General features: G+C 43.5%; 1 long non-coding RNA gene and 1 other non-coding gene across 2 annotated transcripts in view; one reads left to right on the forward strand and one right to left on the reverse strand.

Moving 5' to 3' along the window:
* LOC134482656 (uncharacterized) overlaps nt 1-20,023 on the forward strand; it is a 61,882-nt gene that overhangs the window by 29,925 nt on the left and 11,934 nt on the right. The gene's annotated exons all lie outside the window — the stretch shown is intronic.
* Nucleotides 16,921-17,042, reverse strand: LOC120098008 (small nucleolar RNA SNORA76). Its single transcript, XR_005495952.1, has one exon. It is a non-coding gene; the product is annotated as a small nucleolar RNA SNORA76 (small nucleolar RNA).

Raw genomic sequence — 20,023 nt, forward strand, 5'->3', positions numbered from 1 at the left:
GTTGGGGATTTAGCTCAGTGGTAGAGCGCTTGCCTAGCAAGCACAAGGCCCTGGGTTCGGTCCCCAGCTCCGAAAAAAAAAGAAAAAAGAAAAAAAAAAAAAAGAAAAAGAATAACTTGCTGTGTCTCTCTGCTGTAGCCCCTTACCTCGGCTTCAACCCGGAACAGTACCACTTGAGGATTAAATGTTGGTGAGAACATCGGGTATCAACTTAAGAAAAAAAAAAAAAGAACAAGCTTGTTAACAGATCTGTAAGACACAAGTCATAAACCCCACTTCTTCGTGTGGGTGTCTGCTTTAACCTGTGGGTGTTTCATGAATCGAGGGGGAGAAAAATAAACAGAGGCTGTGGGTGTTTCATGTTTAAATGGTAACATTGTATCTCTAAGCTACCTCAGGTGGCCGGTAGGAAAGAGGTCAACGGACCAGATGTAAAGTCTAGGTTGACGCTAACTCCCTCACTCCATTTTTAACACGGAGTAGTGGCAACTCACACATAAATTATGAGCTACATTCGTTCCATATGAAGTAGGTCCAGGGAAGTACACAGCAGTTCCCATCTGAAATACACGTCGTATTTATATGGCGTGGCCTACTGAAATATTACTCGGTATTTTTTTAAGGATCAATAGCAATTTTTTATTTGTTTTTAAGAGACTTTTATTTCGTTTATACGTTAAAATATTTAAAATTCATGCATGCATATAATGTGCTTAGATCAAATCTTCCCCCCAATTCCCTCACCTCTGATTCTTCCCCTATCCCCAACTAAGCTTTGCTTTTCTTTCCCCAAATTCACCCTGTTTTTGTTTGGTTGTTGTTGGTTTTGTTTCGTCTTGTTTTTTATACCCACTGAGTTCATTTAGTGGTGCCTCTGCACACGTTTGGGTAGCTTCTCTAGGACCACATTCCTGGAGAAAACTGACCCCTTATTCTTTCTCAGATGCTACCAACTGTCAATAGCTGTTTAGATTAGGGTAGCACTACATGAGCCCCTCCTCCATCCATGGTGGTGCTTTGACTGGCTGTGTAGGTAGGTTTTATGCAGATCTTGCAACAAGTTCACATGTGCAACAGTGCTGTCACGTCTGGCAAATAAACATTGTTTGGATGCAAATGTCTACTACTACTGCTTTTAGGACCTTTCCACTCCCCTCTTTTCTAATGACCTCTGAGCCTTTTGGAAAGAAGGGTTACATGAATGTCCTGCATGGAGCTAAGTACTACACAGTCCCTTACTCTCTGCATGTTGACCCATTGTGGGTTCTTGTATTAGTCTCCACCTACTGCAAAAAGAAGCTTCTCTGATGAAGGTTTCAGGGTACCCCTAAACTATGGGTATAAGGATAACAACTTATGGGACAATTTATTGCTCTGTCTGCATAGCAGAATGATGGTGTTAGGTTCTCCCCTATGGTTTAAGCAGCTATAGATTTTTGGCCCAGTTCATAGTATCACACACAAGCTCCCTTTTGTGTAGCCTTAAAATTCAATCAGAAAGTGGTTGACCACTCCCATAATACTTGCATCACTCTCACACCACTGGGCACATCTCACCAGGACAGTTATTGTATCTTACAGGGTTACACAAAAACCTTTTGTTCCCTGGTAGAGAGCATAGCTCATTCATCACTATGAAAGCTAGACAACAGGGATGAAACTTCCAGATTGGTACCAGCTCAACATCTACAAGTTCTATCACTCATGTATGTGGTGTCTTCAAGCAGTAAGGTCTTAGTATCAAGTTCTGGAGAGAAACCAAGAGCAGTGTAGATAGCCTGCCGTGTTTAGGGAGATCTGTGGGACTCTACTAGACAACAACTTAAAGAAACAGAACCCATTCTTGGCACTGGACTTTTTATTCACAAATCTATGGTATCTGGGGAAAGCATTGTCTACCCATTTAGGTTGACTCGATTTAAGCCGTGTGTGTGTGTGTGTGTGTGTGTGTGTGTGTGTGTGTGTGTGTGTGTATGTGTGTGAGTGTGGAGTGTGTGTGTGTGTGTGTGTGTGTGTGTGTGTAACTTCAGCAATGGTAGGTTTCCGTATGGCACACTCATAGCTCTTCAATGCTAATTATCCCTTCCCAAATTCCCTTCCAACCCCATAATCTCCTTATTCCATTATTCCTCTTTCCCCCTTCATACCATCTCTCCCCCATTCTTCACTGCCTCCCATGGTGCCTTACTGGTTTCCTGATTTCTATCAGTACTCCAGTGTAAACACACGTAGCTAATGACTCAACGATAACATCCACATATGAGAAGGAACAGGTGGTCTTTGCCTTTCCCGATCTGTGACCTCACTCAGAGTTGACTGTTTCCAACTCCATCTATTTACCTACAAGTTTCATAATTTCATTTCCTTTTCATAGCTGGATAATATTCCATTGTGCATACGAACCATGTTTCCATTGGGTACTCATCCATTGATGGACTTCTATGCTATTCCCATTACAGAGCAGAAATAGACATGGGTGAGCAAGAATCTCGGTAGTGAAAGATCCACAGGAGTAGTCAATACTGACTTTATCTAGGACTTAAAGTAGACAGATCTCTTGCTTTGGTTCTTCGGAATTACCTAATTCCATTGCAAACTATCGAACTCTTTATCTACTCCAGTCAGTTTGAAAACAGTTCTGGCTTCTTCCAGGGTGTGCGACTGTGCTAAACACAAATTTATTCCCTGGGCTTGTTCTTCCCACAGAAGTTTTGAGTTCCCACTGTGCAAGAAATGAAGAAGCACAGTAAAGAACCTGGCCTGCCTATGCCCAAGAGTTGTTCAAACAGGATGGGTGCACTTGACAGGTTGCAGAGGCTGTAGATGCCAGTCGAGAGGGTACAGAGACCATACACGTTCATCGGAAGGATGGTTTTTTTGTTTTTTGTTTTTTTTTCTTTTCTTTTTTTTTGGAGCTGGGGACTGAACCCAGGGCCTTGTGCTTGCTAGCAAGCGCTCTACCACTGAGCTAAATCCCCAACCCCTGGAAGGACGGTTTTAAAGCGCTCCTCTGCCCCTATGCCTAGTTATTTGGAGGAGATGAAGTCACAGGTCCTTGGATCTACCAGAAAAACCACTTTCCTATCTGTCAGACTGGGCTTTAAAATGAGGCTGCCAGAGGATGAGGCCCATCAATTTCTAAGTTTAATTCTGGGCTTCCACAGCAGTTTTGAATTCTAAGGTTGCAATTATGTGCATCTTGTTCACGTGAGCGTTCTTATGTAACATTCTGTCAAACCCAGCTTGCCAGCCTGGCTAACCTGCCAGGCCTATTTCCAGAGAAAGGAGGCAGGGGCTGAGGTCGGGAGGGTTGGGATATTAACAGATTCGTATGACTCCAAGTAAAAAGAGAGGGGAGCCAGGAAAGGTAACCAAGCCTTGATATTTTAGTGGTACAAGGCTCTGCAGAAGGTAGGAAAGTAGTCTTGACTTCATTACTTAAAAAAACTTTTCATGTTTTCTTTTAAATAACTCAGGCAACAGTTATTCTGATTGAGTCTTGACAAAGCCAGAAACTGATCAAGGTAGCAGAGAAGCAAAGATAATTTCTCTTTGACCAAACAATACAAAGACTCAGAACTTCCCAGGAAACATTAGTAGGGGTTAAATGATATACAGGAAGATGAAGAACCACCCAGGAGACACTGCTGGGGGTTGAATGAGTAACACAGGCACGTGGATCTTCAAGGAAGCTCTGGTGAGAGTAACCAAGAGCCTGATACAAACAGATTAATCAGTCCAAGAGTTCATGTGGTTCCCAGAACTGAAAGGTTCAGAAGCAAGGTTATCTCAAGAGTGGGTCTGCAACCGAACCCTGTGTCTGGTGCTTTCTCTCCAGTTCGTAGAGCCGCTTCCACAGTCTTGACTTCATCCCAAGGCTAGCTCCACTGATCCTCTGAAGATGGTGCCTCTAGAATTCAGGCTTTTGTCCTCATATAGTAGATTTAAGAGATGGAGTAGGCAACATGGCATGGAGGGTAAAGGCACTCAATGATCAAGTCTGATGACCTGAGTTTGATCCCAAGGGACCCTAAGTTTTTGTCTTACCTTCATACATGTATATGAGCCTGTACTCACACACATACATACATAAGAAGGGGAAGGAAAGGAGGAGGAAGAGGGGAGGTAAAAGCAGAGAAGGAGGTGCCTCTCAGAACAACTCCCCTCAACATCAACCAATTACTGTGGCGTGGCAGTGGCATGTTATGTAAACTAATCTCCAGGTCATTTTCCACCAGATGGGTAGGAAAACACTTCAATTTACCAACAAACACAAGCTGTGAGGCTGAATACAAAAGCCCAGGGCTCTCTGTCTCAAGGGCAGAGTTGGGTAGAGTAAGAAAGAGAGGCCAGGGAAGACGGTATGGAAGAGAATAATGGAGGGCAACCAGGATGTGAACCAGCCCTTAATGTATTTGAACATTTACAGTCTCAGGAGAGGAAAGATCTGTGAAGAATCTCATCCGTAGAATAATTCATACAGGCTGACTTGGGAGACTTGGGTGTGTTATCTTGGGTGTTGTAAAACATCAAGAGACTCTTTGTGGACTCTCCCAAACACTGGGCTGTATAAATCTCTTTCTTTAGAAAATATCGAACTTCATGTCTTTTGTAACAGTAATAGAAAGTGAACAGAAACTTCCTATTCCCACAGGATAAATGGCCTTTAGAAGGCCTTCATAAACAAAGCTTCATTGTGATATTCAAAAGGCAGCCATCCTGTCGGCTTTGTGACTGTTTTCAGTAATTTTTTTTAAATACCAGAGCAATCTATTTAAAGCTTCTTTTTCTTTTTTAAAACAAAAATTGGAAGGAAACAATAATTATACCACTTACAGGATTGAGGATTGATAGGTAAAGATCTGGGTTTGATCCATGTACAATACAAACCAGGTTGGTAGTAAAAGCCTGTAATTTTAGCACTCAGGAGACTGAGGCAAAAGGATTTTGAGTTTGAGGCAAGCATGAGCTATTTTTTATAAGTTCAAGGTCAGTTTGGGATACATGAGACTTTGTCTCAAAATACAAAAACTTTCAAAAAAGAGGCAGGTAGATCTCTGTGAATTCAATGACAGTTTGGTAGTACTGAACTCTAGTCCAGCTACAAACAAACAAACAAACGAACACCTTCAAACAAACTTTAAATCCCCAAATGAACAACTTCCCCTATCCTGAATTATATCACTTACATAGTGGTAAAAAAATTTCCTTGGAGGATGGGTCTTATGTATCCCAGACTGACCTGTTAACTCACTATATAGCTAGGAATGACCTTGATCTTGGAAAGTGCTGGGATTAAAGGCATGCACTTCTTTGATAGGCTTGTCCTTTGATGGTAATAGAAGAGATACTTACTTGCCTCCAGACAAGAGAAGAGTCAAGCAAAACAAGACATGACCCTGAAGCAATGGCTTTTCCAGGAAAGCCTTCAGAAGCAAACCTAGGTGGAAGCCAGGGCCTAGTAGGCTCCACCAGGCAAGGGGACATCAATTTTGAACCCCTTCTGGCTCATAGCCCCACACCCCTAACTGTCCCTGTTTTCAGGAGTGTTTGGTAAAAAAGTAAAACATTCTACACACCCAATAACCAAGAACAGGAAATCTAAGCCCTGTTTAGATCCACACTTTTGAAGAAAGGTTTATTAATGGGCTGGTGGAGAGATGGAGCCTCTTGGCATTTGGGGAAGTTGGAAATGTTTGAAGATCCAGCATTGTGGTTTTCTTTTTTTTTTTTCTCTTACTGCTGTTCAGCCATTCTTAGAGTTCACATTGACAACTAATTGTATAGAAATTTTTAATAGCCTTTCACTGAAAGAAAATTAGGCTTATTGTCTGGGGGATGATGAAGGGCCCAGCAGGAAGAGGTGGTTATTGCAAGACAGATCACTTGATTTGAATCCCTGAGATCTGCATGGTGGAAGGAGAGAGAAAATTGACACCTTCAAGCTGTCCTCTGACCTTGACTTGCACAATGTCACACACACTCATACACAGACACACACACATACACAGACTAACACACATATGTACACACACCACAGACACACACACACATATACAGACACACACATAGATAAACTAACAGACATACTCACACACAGAAACACACATACACAGAGGCAGACACACATACACAGGCTAACACATATATGTACTGACACCCACGGACACACACACACACATAGATACACTAACAGACATACACAGACATACACACAGAAACACAGAAATACAAACATATACACACAGAGACATACTCACATACAGACATGTGTACATACCACATACACATGCACACAAGTAAAGATGCAATTAATTCTTTTCCTAGAAACTAATGTCCATTTCTACCAAAGCAACATAATTTATTTGAACACATCCTCACTTTTTATTGTTAAATATTATATGCAAAAGTTATGTCAGAAGAAAATATCCCTATCCACAAATCCTAAAATGAGACTTGTTAAATTCTAGTATGTCCAGTTAAATTTGAGTGTTAGAAGAGCAATGACCCCTCCCCCTTTTCTGTATCAGTATATTACACTTGACATTTGTGACACGCTGTGATAGGCAGGAAAGTGCTCAAAGAAGTCCATGTTGTAAAGTTGGGAACAGAGCACAGTGGTTAAGTGTTACCCCAGCAATAGCTCAGTGGTTAAGGGTTAGCCCAGCATGCAGATGGCCCCTGAGTTTGATTCCAGGCATAACAAATAATAAACGTGTAAACCCATCCGATGCCTGAGCAGACAGAGAACATGATTCCCCAAACGACAAACGGAATTTTGCATACGCCACTGTTACGGTCCTTCTTGGGTTGGCCCTGTGTATTCACATTGTCAGAGTTAAAGATAAGGCCCTCCCCAGGAAAGGAATGCTGGGATGCGAAAGGAAACACAGTTTCCTTTAGGCTCCTCTGAAGGAACATATTCCTGCCAGATATTTTCATTAGAGAGAGCTCCGGTGGGACGTCTGACAAACAGTGCTGCCAGCCACATTTGGATGGCTTTAAGCCACTGGAATTTGCTACTAGGACAGTCATAAAAGACGTTGAACATCATTTGCTGTTTATCTCAAGTAGTAATTTAGCTGAGGTCACCCTATGTAGACGCTGAACAGAGATCAGTGGGCTATGCCACAAAGGGACCAAACTCCTGTACATTAGTTTTGGGAAAAACAATGACCTCAGGCCTCAAATGCTCAAGTGCCTGAACAAGGGGCTAGGGTTGAATGTTCACTGTGTTTCCCGACAAGCTTTTGCTGATACGAGATAAAACAACCAACCCATGAGAAGCTGCTCGGTTGTTATCCTTGGAGAACCCTCCTGAGGATTTTTAGCGGGTGACTAAAGTTGTGGGCAGTACCACACTCTATCCTATGTTTTCCCATTTGTACAAACCTCTGATGAAGTTTAATGTATAAGTCGGGCAGTTAGAGAACGGCAACAGGAGCCAACAATACAATCAGCTGATTACAATGATGTCCTGGGATGACAGGGCCGCGGCTGAGACGCTTGCGCTCTTCGGCTGCTACCGAGAGGCTGCTAAAGAGCGGATACTTGGAAATGAGCAATGTGACATGGAGACGGTCAGTCCAACATCTGGCACAGCTGCTGAGAGACTCAAGGGCTGGCAACACATGCAGTGTGAATACACTGGACCGGGGAATGATTCATGTTCTAGGCAGGATGGAGCAGAATGTTGGGACACTCTGTCATGCTACTGTGCGTGGGGACAACCCCTGGAAAGAGGGCACAGAGACCGGTTGGCTGGTTAGGGCTTCAGTACTGTGAAGAGATGGAAGGTTGCCTGTCCAGAGGCTAATTACTCACCTCGGGCTAAGTTCTGACCCTCCACAACAGCCACTCCTCACCCACCTCCCATCAGAGTTAATATCTTGTGACAATAGACAAAAGCCTTTAGACTCTATTGACTTAGTGGACAACTAACTTTTACCTCCAAAATCTGAGAATGCCATCAGGTAACACCTTGAGCCTGTAGGAAGCTTTCTCCACCTCCATGTACCTGCCCCTTGCTGTGATGTACCCACCAATATATTTTTAACTTGACTTGTTCTGGAAAACTCTAAAAACTTCCTGAAGCCACTTCTCCTTTGGGACATGGAACTTCAAGTAGCCTAAATTTGTGTTTCCAGGCCATGGTCATGTGAAAATGACTCCAGAATAAACTATCTCTTATCCCCTTTAAGATGAAAAGGTGCGGTTTTTGCATCAATACTACAGAAGAATGTGCACTTTAAAACTGAGAGCACATTCACTCGCACAATTTCCTGCTTAATTTGTTCAGACCCCATTTGGCCAGAGGTAACTGAAATCACACAGTATAATTAGTCAGGGCTCTAAAGGAGCGGGCTGACTCTGTGTGTGTGTGTGTGTGTGTGTGTGTGTGTGTGTGTGTGTGTGTGTGTGTGTGCATGTGTGAGCTGAGAAGGAGATTTATTAGATTTGCTTACAGGATGTGGTCCATGTAGTCCAACAATGGCTGTCTCACATCTGAGGGACCGAGAATCAATAATTGTTTAGTCCTCGAGGCTGGATGTCTCAGAAGTCCAAATATGGCTTTGAAGATCTGGAAGATTCCAGGAGAGCTGCTGGTCTTCAGTCTGTATTGGAATACTGAAGATGTTGGATTTAACGCTGGCAGCAGTAACAGGATACATGAACTTTCCAGTAAGAGTGGTGGCAAACAGGCAAAGAGCAAAGATTCTTCCGTGTCTTTATGGGCTGCCACCAGAAGTAAGACCCAAATTTAAGGTGGGCCTTCCTGCTTCAAATAATCAGATTGAGAAAAGTCCTCATAGGAGTACTTGGTTTGTAGTTGATTCCAGATGTAGCCAGGTGACACCCAAGATTTGTCACCACTCAGAAAATGTGAAATTGGGGGCCCGCAAGATGACTCCACATGTCAAGGCACCCACTGCTGAGCTGGACAACCATAGTGTGGTCTCTGGAAACCCACATGTCACAAAGAAGTTTTTCTCTGACTTCCACACTGTAGCAGGAATGTACCCTCATCCCCAGATAAATAAGTGTAATTTTTAAGAAGTGAGATTACAGACTTTGGGGGGAGGCACTGCTTCCTTCTGGCTTCCTTCTCTTATTGCTGAAGTCCTCAGCAAGTCTCCTGTGAGGATGCCAGTTTCTATTATCAGTGGCGTATTGCTGCTGGAATTAATTTATGGAGATGGTAGGTTAAAATGATACAAACTTTCCTGCAATCCTGAAGGTCAGAAATCCAAGATAGGTTTCACTGGGCTAAAGTCAAGATGGTTGACAGAACTGTGATCCTTCTAGAAGGGAGTCTGAGCATTTGCCTTTCCAGACATCTGTTCTCCTTGGCTCATGGACCTGTGTTTCTTTGACTTCTCCCAACATCACATATCCTTAGTCTCCTCCTTCCCCACCTCACGAGGACCTCTGTGGTTACATTAGGGTCAGCCAGACAATCCAGGATAATCCTCCCCATCTTCAAACCTTTGATTTACCAGATCAGCAAAGTAGTTTTTCCATGGAAGGTAACTGTGTTTTAGGGTTTCTATTTCTTTGATGAAACACCATGACCAAAAAGCAAGTTGGAAAGGAAAGGTTTTTATTGGCCTTACACTTCCATATCACTCACTGTTCATCGTCCAAGGAACTAAAACAGGGCAGGAACCTGGAGCAGGAGCTGATGCAGAGGCCATGGAGGGGTGCTGCTTACTGATTCCTCCCCATGGCTTGCTCAGCCTGCTTTCTCATAGAAACCTGGACCACCAGCCCAGGGAAAGCACAACCCGAAATGAGCTGGGCCCTCCCCTGTCAATCGCTAATTAAGAAAATGACTTACAAGAGGTGTTTAGCTTGTGTCAAGTTGACATAAAACTAGCCAGTGCAGTTTAAAAAAAAAAATCACAGGACCCAGAGATTACAGTATGTATGTCTTCAAGGAGGGGTATTATTTTGCTTAAAACATCTACATTCCTGTAGCCTTCTGTTCTTCCAAACAGAACCATTATTTTTGTGCAACGAGACAGTAAAGCTACCCCTTAACCTATTATGCAATTACAGCACAACAAGCCTACACAAAAGGAAGACATCATTAAAATAAGAAATACCTTTGAGCCACCTCACCTGCCCAACACTGTGACTTGGCCTAGTTGGCAACAGTTGGGCAACACCACACGACACAAAGTTTATTTATAGCAGTGATGACCATGTCTGGTGCACACATGCAGTACACACTGGATGTGGCATCACGTTTCTACACAGCATGCAACACCAAGCTCCACAGAGCTGGCTACAGGGCAGCAGAGCAGTGCTGGGAACTGACCCTTGTGATTGCACGGCTGACGGGAGGTGAGGTGAGGCTTTTACCCAGCTTTGCAAGATGGTGTAGAGCTTATGATGCTAGTCTGGGAAAAGCCAATATTCAAATTCTACAATTAGTTGGGTCTTACTGCACGTTTCTTCTTTCCCTCATGGAAAAGTTGAAAAACAGTGGAGCCATCCCACTTCGGAGACCTGTGTGCTTGGCTAAACAGTTTTTACTCACAGCTCCCTTGAAGCTGCACAAGGCCATGGTGTCTTCACTTGGGCCCAGTGGCCAAGAAGAAGCTGAAGCCCAGCTTATGACATGGCTGCTTTTTTTTCCTACTTGGAGGAAGCATGCGATTGTCAGAGACCCCCTTACCTTCTCGGTTGTCTATTCATTCAGGAAAGCAACATGCTGCCCAGAAGGCAGCACTACCTCACCAACCTAAGAGAAAGGCCATAAGGTGAGATGACAGACACGATATGGCCGAAGGGTATTAATACCTTTTTTCCTCTCTGTATTTATTTTCTTGTGTTATTTTATGTGTGTGGGTACTGGCCTGAATGGGTGTCTGTACATGACAGGTCTGCCTGGGGTCCACTAAGGCCAGAAGAGGGCACCAGACCCCTAAACTGGAGTTAACAGATGACTGTGAGTCACTATGTGGGTGTTGGGAACTGAACTTGGGTCATCTAGAAGAGCAAATAGTGCTCTTAACCACCGAGCTATCTCTCCAGATGTAGAGTCTGAGATTCTTTTTTTCTTTTTAAAGATCTATTAATTATATATAAGTACACTGTAGCTGTTCTCAGACACACCAGAAGAGGGCATCAGATCTCATTATGGACGGTTGTGAGCCACCATGTGGTTGCTGTGATTTGAATTCAGGACCTCTGGAAGAACAGTCAGCACTCTTAACCGCTGGGCATCTCTCCAGCCCTGAGTCTGGGATTTTTAAGGGTGCAATGGACGTGGCCTCACCTGCCACCTGCCAACCCGGTGTTGTGGGGGTGGGGATGGGAATGGGGAAGGAACCTTTTTAAAAGACAAGAAAAAAGGAGGCTATGTTGGAAGGAGATGTCAGAGGGAGCAGGAGGGAAAGAGAGAGGAGACGGATGTGCTAAAAATACATTATATATAAATTTGTCAAATGATTAATAAACATGAGGTAACATGGAAGTTACTCTATAAACTGATTCACTCGTCCCCTTCCAAAATTTCTTTTAAGACTTTTTTAAAAAAAAGATTATTTTTTGTTAATTTATTTTAAAACCTTTTAAAAAATGTTATTTGATGTTATGTGCATGAGTGTCCTGCCTATATGTATGTCTGTACACCCTGTGGGTGCCTGGTACCTGCAAAGGTCAAAAGATTCCAGCCCCCTCCCCCTTAGCCACTCTTACCTTTTCCAGTTTCCTTTTTCAAGTTGCATTTCATGATGAATTGAAGACTCCCACAGTTTCGAATCTCCCCCAACAGAACACACCCAGCCACCATGGTTCCACGTGGAGAGGTTTAATGAGAGAAGAGTAGAAGAGTGGAAAGGCGGTCGGCCATGGGCACGTGGGGGCATGAGAAGGGGGCAAGAGCAGCAAAGAACAAAGAGTAAGAGAGAAGTAAGAGAGGGTAGGAGAGAGCAAGCAGCCCCTTTTATAATGTCAGGCACAGCTGGCTGTTGCCAGGCAACTGTGCGGCGGAGCATACTGGCTATTCCCAGGTAGCTGTGGGGGTGGGGCTTAGACAGAATACCAACAATATGTATTTAATCAGAACTAAAAAATGTAAAGACATTAAGGCTGGGAGAACCAGAGACAGGAGGAGCATGTCCCACCACCACCTTGAAAACCTTTAATAACTCTTCATAGTCTAGAAATATACCTGAAATCTGATGTGATTGATCACCCAGATACAGGAAGGACTGTGATTGTGAACCAGACACTGTTCCCCCCACCCTGATGATTTATAGCTGAACGTGGCAAAGAAACATAGGGTGGGGGTGGGGTAAAGCCAGAGTAAACGCCTCCTGAAGAGTACTGGGACATAGAGTGAAGACATCTTGTCCCTTTCACATCTCTTTTAAAAAGTTTTAGTCTATGTCTATATCTATATTTCTTCAAAGACATCATATGTGAGGTTTTAAATTTAGTTTAAATGTGTGTGTGTGTGTGTGTGTGTGTGTGTGTGTGTGTGTGTGTGAATCCATGGGACTCATCCGCAGATCTAGACTGATGACTCAGCTCTTCCAGAGGACCAGGATTCAATTTCTAGCACCCGCACAACCAATGAACAACCAATGAACAACCGTCTATAACTCTGGTTCCAAGTCTCTGTAGGCACCCAGGCGTGCACGTGGCACATAGACATACATACAGGCAAAGTAGTTATACACATAAAATAAATCTAAAAGAGGGGGGAGGGAAGGGGATAAAAACACGCAGAGTGTAGAGTGTCCCCAGGCGAGGGTAGGCAGAGTTTCTTTAGGACACCATCATGTGGGAGCTCAGAGCTCTGGGGAAACATGCAGCAGTGTACAAAGCACTCTTAACTGTTTGTTGAGGGCGTGGGTCCAAACTAATCCTTCTCCTCACTGAACCGCTTTCTAGAGGTCTTTTGCTGGCCTTTAGTTTCTTCGTATCACAGAGAGAATATGAGTCATATGAACATCGAGAGCCCTGCTTGCCGCCCATTCACCCCGGAGGACGAAGGTAGTTGTTACAGGCTAGCCCTTGGCTCTGTAGTTTTCACTTCAGAGCTCCGCCCTCTCCTGTCACACACTTCTGTCTTACTCCCTGCCGTAATCCAAGGGTGGGCATGCTCATAAGAGACAGCAACTGGTGAGTGGAACAGAGTGCTTTGAGCTTCAGATTGTGCTTGCCTAAAGCTCCCCAATTCCTGAGCTCTGTAGAGAACATGAAGATTTTCCCAGAGCAAAACAAAATGGCCTAACAAACAAACAACAATAACAAATGGATCCAGAAATATTTGATTGCATCACTTCATAGTGACTTTAATAAATCAAATTAATTTGAACTTGTTCTTTCATTTAAAAACATAGTCGTATTTTATTTATTTGATTAATTTATTTGAGATGGTGTCTTATGTAACCCTGGCTGACCTGGAACTCTAGGAAATCCACCTGCCTTTTCCTCTTAAATTCTGGTATTAAAAGTGTGGCCTGAGCTGCTATAACAATTTTTAGTGTGGGCACTGGTGCAATAATAAAGAAATAATATTTATTTATAATAATATTATAATATGTAAATCAATATATTGTTATATATTTAATAATATAATATATAATAATATAAACAATATTTATTATTTGGAAGTAAATGCTGCTGTCCTTACAGAGGTTCACATGGGGGCTTTATTCTCAGCCACACAGTAAAGCAACATATGCCTTTAACATATGTTCCTACCCTTTGCTCTAGGAACAAATGGACTACCTCAGAAACCCTAAGATGCTGCCCCATGTTGAAATTGGAGGAGAGAGATTGAGATTAGACCTAAAATATGAACTTGATTACTTGAAGGGCAGCAGTCTGACATTTCTTGTGTTTTGTACCAGGCCTTAAATTGGTAGACCTCTTTAAGAAATAAAAGGTCTGACAAAAGGGACTGTGGGAGAAAGGCTTCTGCCTTTCCTCTGGCAGCAGTCATCAGGTGAGCCAAGATGAGTGCATACAAATACATCCAAGAGTTATGGAGGAAGAAGCAGTCCAACGTGATGTGCTTTCTTCTGAGGTCCACTGCTGGCAATACCGCCAGCTCTCTGTGCTGCTCAGGGTGCCATCCTCCGTCCCCTCCCCGCCCCCACCTGGCCTGATAAAGCGCAAAGACTGGGATACAAGGTCAAGCAAGGTTATACAATTTACAGGATCCGTGTCGGCCATGGTGGTTGCAAAACGTTCCTAAGGGTACAACTTATGGCAAGCCTGTCCATCATGGTGTTAAACAGCTGAAATTTGCCTGAAGCCTTCAGTCTGTGGCTGAGGAGAGAGCTGGGTGTCATTGTGGGGCTTTTGAGAGACCTGAATCCCTACTGGGTTGGTGAAGAGTACACATAAGAATGTTTTGAGGTTATCTTCATTGGTCTATTCCACAGAGCTATCAGAAGAAATCCTGATACCCAGTGGATCACCAAACCAATCCACAAGCACTGAGAGATACATGGGCTGACATCTGCTGCTGCAAGAGCTGTGGCCTTGGACCTTTCCCACACTATTGGTGGATCTTGCCATGCAGCCTAGAGAAGGCACAATACTCTTCAGTTCCACCATTACCGCTAATACATGTAATATCTGTAAAATTCATATCCAATAAACAATTTAGGAGAGTCAGAAAAAAAAGAAAAAGTCCTAGGCAAAATTGTAGGGAAAAAGTAGACCTCCTCAGGCACCAGGTACACACATGGTATACAGACACACACGCAGCAGAACACTCACGCATATTAAAGGAAATAAGCAACACAATTAAAGAGAAAACATAAACCTTTTATTTGGTGGGATGCTAGCTAATGGTTGAAACTGGTTGGCCAATCTTCAGAACGATAATCAACACGTTCCTTTCCAATACAAGAGTGCTGCCTGTCAGTAGTGCTCAGAGTTTGTGCTCTGTTCTACACAGTCCTGTACAAACACTAACCTCCCGGGTTCAAGACATTTCTAGCAGTTAATGATTGGTTGAGATTGACAGTGCTGAAAAAAACCTTGGCGGCAGCTGTTCTTCCCACCTGACCATGGATTCTAGAGTGTGGCCTTTAATTTAACCTCTAGCTGGAGGGCAAGAAAGCACTTTTTTCTTTTTTAACCCAGAGTTACTAAAAACAGTGGTATCTCTGGGAGGATGAGGCAGGAGGTTGGCCATGAGTCCAAGGCCAGCCTGAGCTATGTAGAAAGACTTGTCTAAAAAAGTTTATGCCATTGTTTTGTACATTGATATATGTATATGTATGGATTTATATAGATGGTATTCACATTTATATCTCAATAGATGTATTTTTAAACTTATGTATGAAACAGTAAAAATAATGTTTCACTTAAAATGTACATATACATGCTAGTCGTATAAAATTTTCTTAAGTTTTCCTGTCCAGGATATTCTTCCAATGCAAAAAGAATAGTTTGATATAAATTTGATATGCATTTATTAAGTGCTGTTATTAAAAACAACCCTTTTAAGCCCTTCTCTTGAGAGCAGAGGCAGTAATATCAGTTGGTCCTTCTTAGCTCTGGAGTGAGTCTGACCAATCTAGGTTACATGTACCTGGATCTAAAAAAAAAAAAAAAAAAAGAAAGAAAGAAAGAAAAAGAAAAGAAAGGAAAAAGAGAAAACAATCTATTGCCAAACTCTGGCTTGCTAAAATGTTTTTATTGGCCCAAAGAAGGGGGGGGTATAAATTCACTTCAAAAGTGTGTCTTTGTTTTTGCTCATTGTTTATTTAAAAGAACAAGAATGAAAAACTGGACAGTAGGACTGCCCGCAAAAGCAGGCTGAGAGTTTCTTTCGCTCTTACCAGGGCTGACCGTGAAGACTAGCTGAAATACTGCAGGCTGGTTTATTAGTCTACTGCAGATCATATTTTCAAAGCAATGTCTTCCGATTCAGGGATTTTCAGAAGGGATGCTGGGATGACTCTGTAGATTGCTGGCTTTACTCCTGAGTCTACAAAACTTAACTCACCAGCACTTCAGAATCCTGGTAGATGGGAAGGCTTTGGCTATGTGGAAAAGCCTGCTGTCTGATGTTTCCTAATTAGGGCTTCCTTATTGCATCATACACATTAATCATGCCGTTATCCAGCAGCAGATCATGTACCTAACTTTCATGGGGAAGCTCTGAGCACTATTAGCATGGCTTCACTAGAACGGCCTCCTGAAGCAAGGTGTGTTCATTATCAGGCCAAGTAACCCCTGAGCCAGGTGTCTCCTTTAGACCAAGGACATTTCTGAAATGTCATCTTTGGCAGAGACACTTATACTCTGCCACCTGAACTTCACATTAGCAGAAGAAAATGTTACTGAGCCGGATCAAGTTTGCATCTTGCAGCGATGGAGCCATCTGCCCTTGTTCAGACTGGGCCAGCCTCCCTTTGTCATGTAGGCCAGCTTTGGCTGAAGAAATATGTCAGCATTTCCCAGAGTGTGGTTGCCCGGTGTAGCGGGAGAGCTGGAAGTTCCTTCCAGTCCACAACCAGCTATTACTTCCTAAACACCTGTCCCGAACACAGACACTCTTTGCGTGAGTGGTGGCAAGGACAGAAACGAGTTAAATCCCTGGCCGTAGCCCTGCCCCTGAATCTAGCCCATTCCCACAGGGATCTCAGTGTGATTCTGTAGGACACGTGCCATATAAACGCTGTTTCACATGTGATCGAAGTCCCTGAGGCTCTCATGTAGGTCTACTGCATCGTGGATTTCTTTTGGGGTATTATAAAGAGAGGCTTTGAGTATCTCAGTGAACCATGGAGATGAATTTCCTACATTTGTGGCTGTGGTTGGCGACTGCTTTTCTCATTCTGTCCTTCGCGGCTGATATGTAGATCGAAGCAAGCAGTTTCTTACTAGAATACGTAAGATGAACAAAACTTTTTTTTTTAATTTTAATTTTAATTTTTAGCCTGTAGCTAACGGTTAAAAAGGCCGCCCTCGATAGGCAGGCGGTCCCAGCAAAGTGCTATAGCGTCACAGCTTAACCCACGACACCACGAGAAGGTGCACCGGGGGCTCAAAGGCAGCACGTAAGATGAACAAAACTTAGGGTACAGTTTTATCATAAGACTCACATAAGAGAGTCCAAATAAACATACTCATATGAGAGTTTGTTTTTTTTTTTTTTTCATATGAGAGTTTGTTAGATGGCTCAGCAAAGAGAGACACTCCCCAGTGCCAAGCCTGGTGACCTTAGTTTGACCCCTGGGACTCACATTGTGGAAGGAGAGACCTACTCCTGCAAGTTGTCCTTGGACTGCCACATGTGCCCCACCCAATAAAATGTGATAGAAATGAAGATGCCGATAAAGAATTTTTACAACAAAATGTTTCCTAGAGAGAAATAGAAATCATTAGATATTTGCCCAAAGTATCACACAGATAAGACAGAATCCAAAGATGAACCAAGTCTAGCACTGCGGCCTGAGATTGTAGTCCCAGTTATTCAGGAGCCTGAGGGAGGACTGATTAAATCTAAGAATTTGAGATCAGTCGGGGCAGCACAGCAAAAACCCTATCTTAAAAGAAAAAAAGAAAAAAAAGGGCTGGAGAGATGGCTCAGTGGTTAGAGCACTGACTGCTCTTCCAGGGGTCCTGAGTTCAAATCCCAGCAGCCACATGGTGGCTCACAACCATCTGTAATGAGATCTGATGCCTTCTTCTGGTGTGTCTGAAGACAGCTACAGTGTACTCACATACATTAAATAAACAAATTTAAAAAGAAAAAGAAAAAAAAAGCAGTGTAAATCTACTTATGGGAAATTTTCTTAAAAGACTAAAGATTGAAATTATTGGTTTGTTAGAGAAGGCGTGCAGAGCCATCTCATCGGGGAGTTTTGGGGCTGCAATTCATGCTTGAATATATCACGTTTAGGAAACCATGATGACACAGATCTGGAGGCGAAGGGAAGTCTCTGTTTTAGATGGCCAGTTCCTGAAAGCCTTCCCTAGTGCTCTCAGGGACCACATGGAGACTCACGGCCTGGCCAGCGCTCTGTGGATTTATAGTTGGTTCAACCAAAGGGGTCACAAAGGTTATGTGTCAACACTCCATGAGAAGGCAGGCCTTTGCTGAGTGCTCTGGCATGCCGTATCTACCTTGGTAGCACAGAGATGCGCTTCGATTTGTAAGGTGTGCAAAGCTTAGAATCGAAGTATCCTGCAAAGAGTATACGGATGACCAGAAACCAGCGCACTGAAATCTAGTGCAGAAAAATAAGAATAAATAAATAAAAGCAGAAACGGATGGCGAAGTTAAGACGTCACATTGAAAAGCACGCAGCCTGGATTGCTTTATGGTGGCAAACACACACAGACACAGGCGACACAGAAACACACCAGTAGTAGGTGTTGCAATTGATTTCCAGTGGAGGAACGAGGCAAGTGTAAGCTGGAGAAGGAGCGAGCTAATGAGATCTGCGTTTATATGGTGTCCAGATCAAGGGGAATTATCTTCTAGTAGGTGCTTGCCAGTCAGTCCACATCTGGAGTTTCGATCTTGCACGCCACCCCGGGGGAGGCCCGGCTGGCTGAGGGTAATGGAGAACAGGCAGAGGTCAGCAATGCGGGAGGTCGAGGGGGATGACTGGAGGGGATGCAGAGGAAAGCAGCTAATGAGAATCTAAGTCTTTGAAAGCTGGGAGCGCCCCCGCGCCCCCTCAACAGCAGCTCAGGCTTACGTCCTTCCAGGCAGAGGGCAGACTACAACAAGAAGCTGAGAGAAGATTTGAAATGAAAGAAACCCACTGCCCGGTCCTAGTCTGACTCCAAAAGACATAACAGACCTGCTGTAGTAACAAAGAGAAGTGAGTCGTGCAGCCCGGGCAGAAGCTGGGATGGATTTCCAATATGCTCGCCGAGAGCTACCAACCGAATGTGTTTTGTGACATGTTAGCCCCTGGTTCCAACTGCCTGCTTAAACAATCACGGTTTTCCGAATTGGAGAAGGCTGTAAAGGCTTTATTAAGGCAGGTATTCACTTACTGTGAACCCGCTTCACTCTTCGGGAGTGTTGGATGCAGCAGGTTTTCCTGTATCCACGACGTGCATCATCGATTCCGCTAACTCTTTACCAACCCTAAAGGACACCCAGTATCTACGGTCTCATCTGCTCGGCCTTACTTCAGCCCCCATTGGTATTAATTGGTTTTCTATCAGTGGATTTACCTTTTCAGCGACACAGCGTGTGGCCTTTTAAAAACGCATTCTTTCATTCAGTGTGATATTTCGAGGTTAATCCACGCGTAGAGCATGCTATCAGTATTACTTTTTATAAAACAGTAACATTCCACTGTATAGACATTCTCTGTGGATGTTTGAGTTGTTCACATATTTTTACTATTTTAAATAATGCTGCTATGGAAATTCAAATGTAAAGTTGTGTTGGACATGTGGCTTTCATTTTCCTCCTTTCCCTTCCTTTTCCCCCTTCCCCTTCTTCTTCACCTTCTTCTTCCCTCCCCCTCTGCCTCACCCTTCTCCTTCCTCCTCCTCCTCTTTTTCTTCTTCTTTGTCAGAAGCTCTGGTTGTGTAGTTCATTTCTTCTGCCTCAACACCCTGAATTGTTGGGGTTGTGGCTCTAGACCTAATTAGACATAGATTTTCTTTTTCTTTTTTTAAAGAAGTTTTTATTTTTAATTACAGGTAGATAGGTGGATAAGTTTATGCCAGTGCAGGTATCTGCCAAGACCAGAAGTTTTTTTGTGCTCTGCCTGATGTGGGTATTGGGAGTCGAACCCTGGTCCTCAGGAAGAGCAGCCAGTGGTCTTAACCACCAGAGTCATGTCTCCAGCTCCAAAGGTTTCTTGTATTTCCTTTTTCTCTTAAAACTTTGTTTTGAGAGGGGTTTCTCTGTGTGTCCTGGGACCTGCTCTGTAGACCAGGCTGGCCTTAATCTCAGAGATCTGCCTGTCTCTGTCTCCCAAGTGCTGGGATTAAAGGCATGCGATGCTACCACAGGTTTGGACACAGGCTGTCAGTGCTCTCTTGCACGTGCATAGGATGGAGTTGC

Source organism: Rattus norvegicus, chromosome 17 (assembly GCF_036323735.1).
Source record: "Rattus norvegicus strain BN/NHsdMcwi chromosome 17, GRCr8, whole genome shotgun sequence".
NCBI classification, from domain to species: domain Eukaryota; kingdom Metazoa; phylum Chordata; class Mammalia; order Rodentia; family Muridae; genus Rattus; species Rattus norvegicus.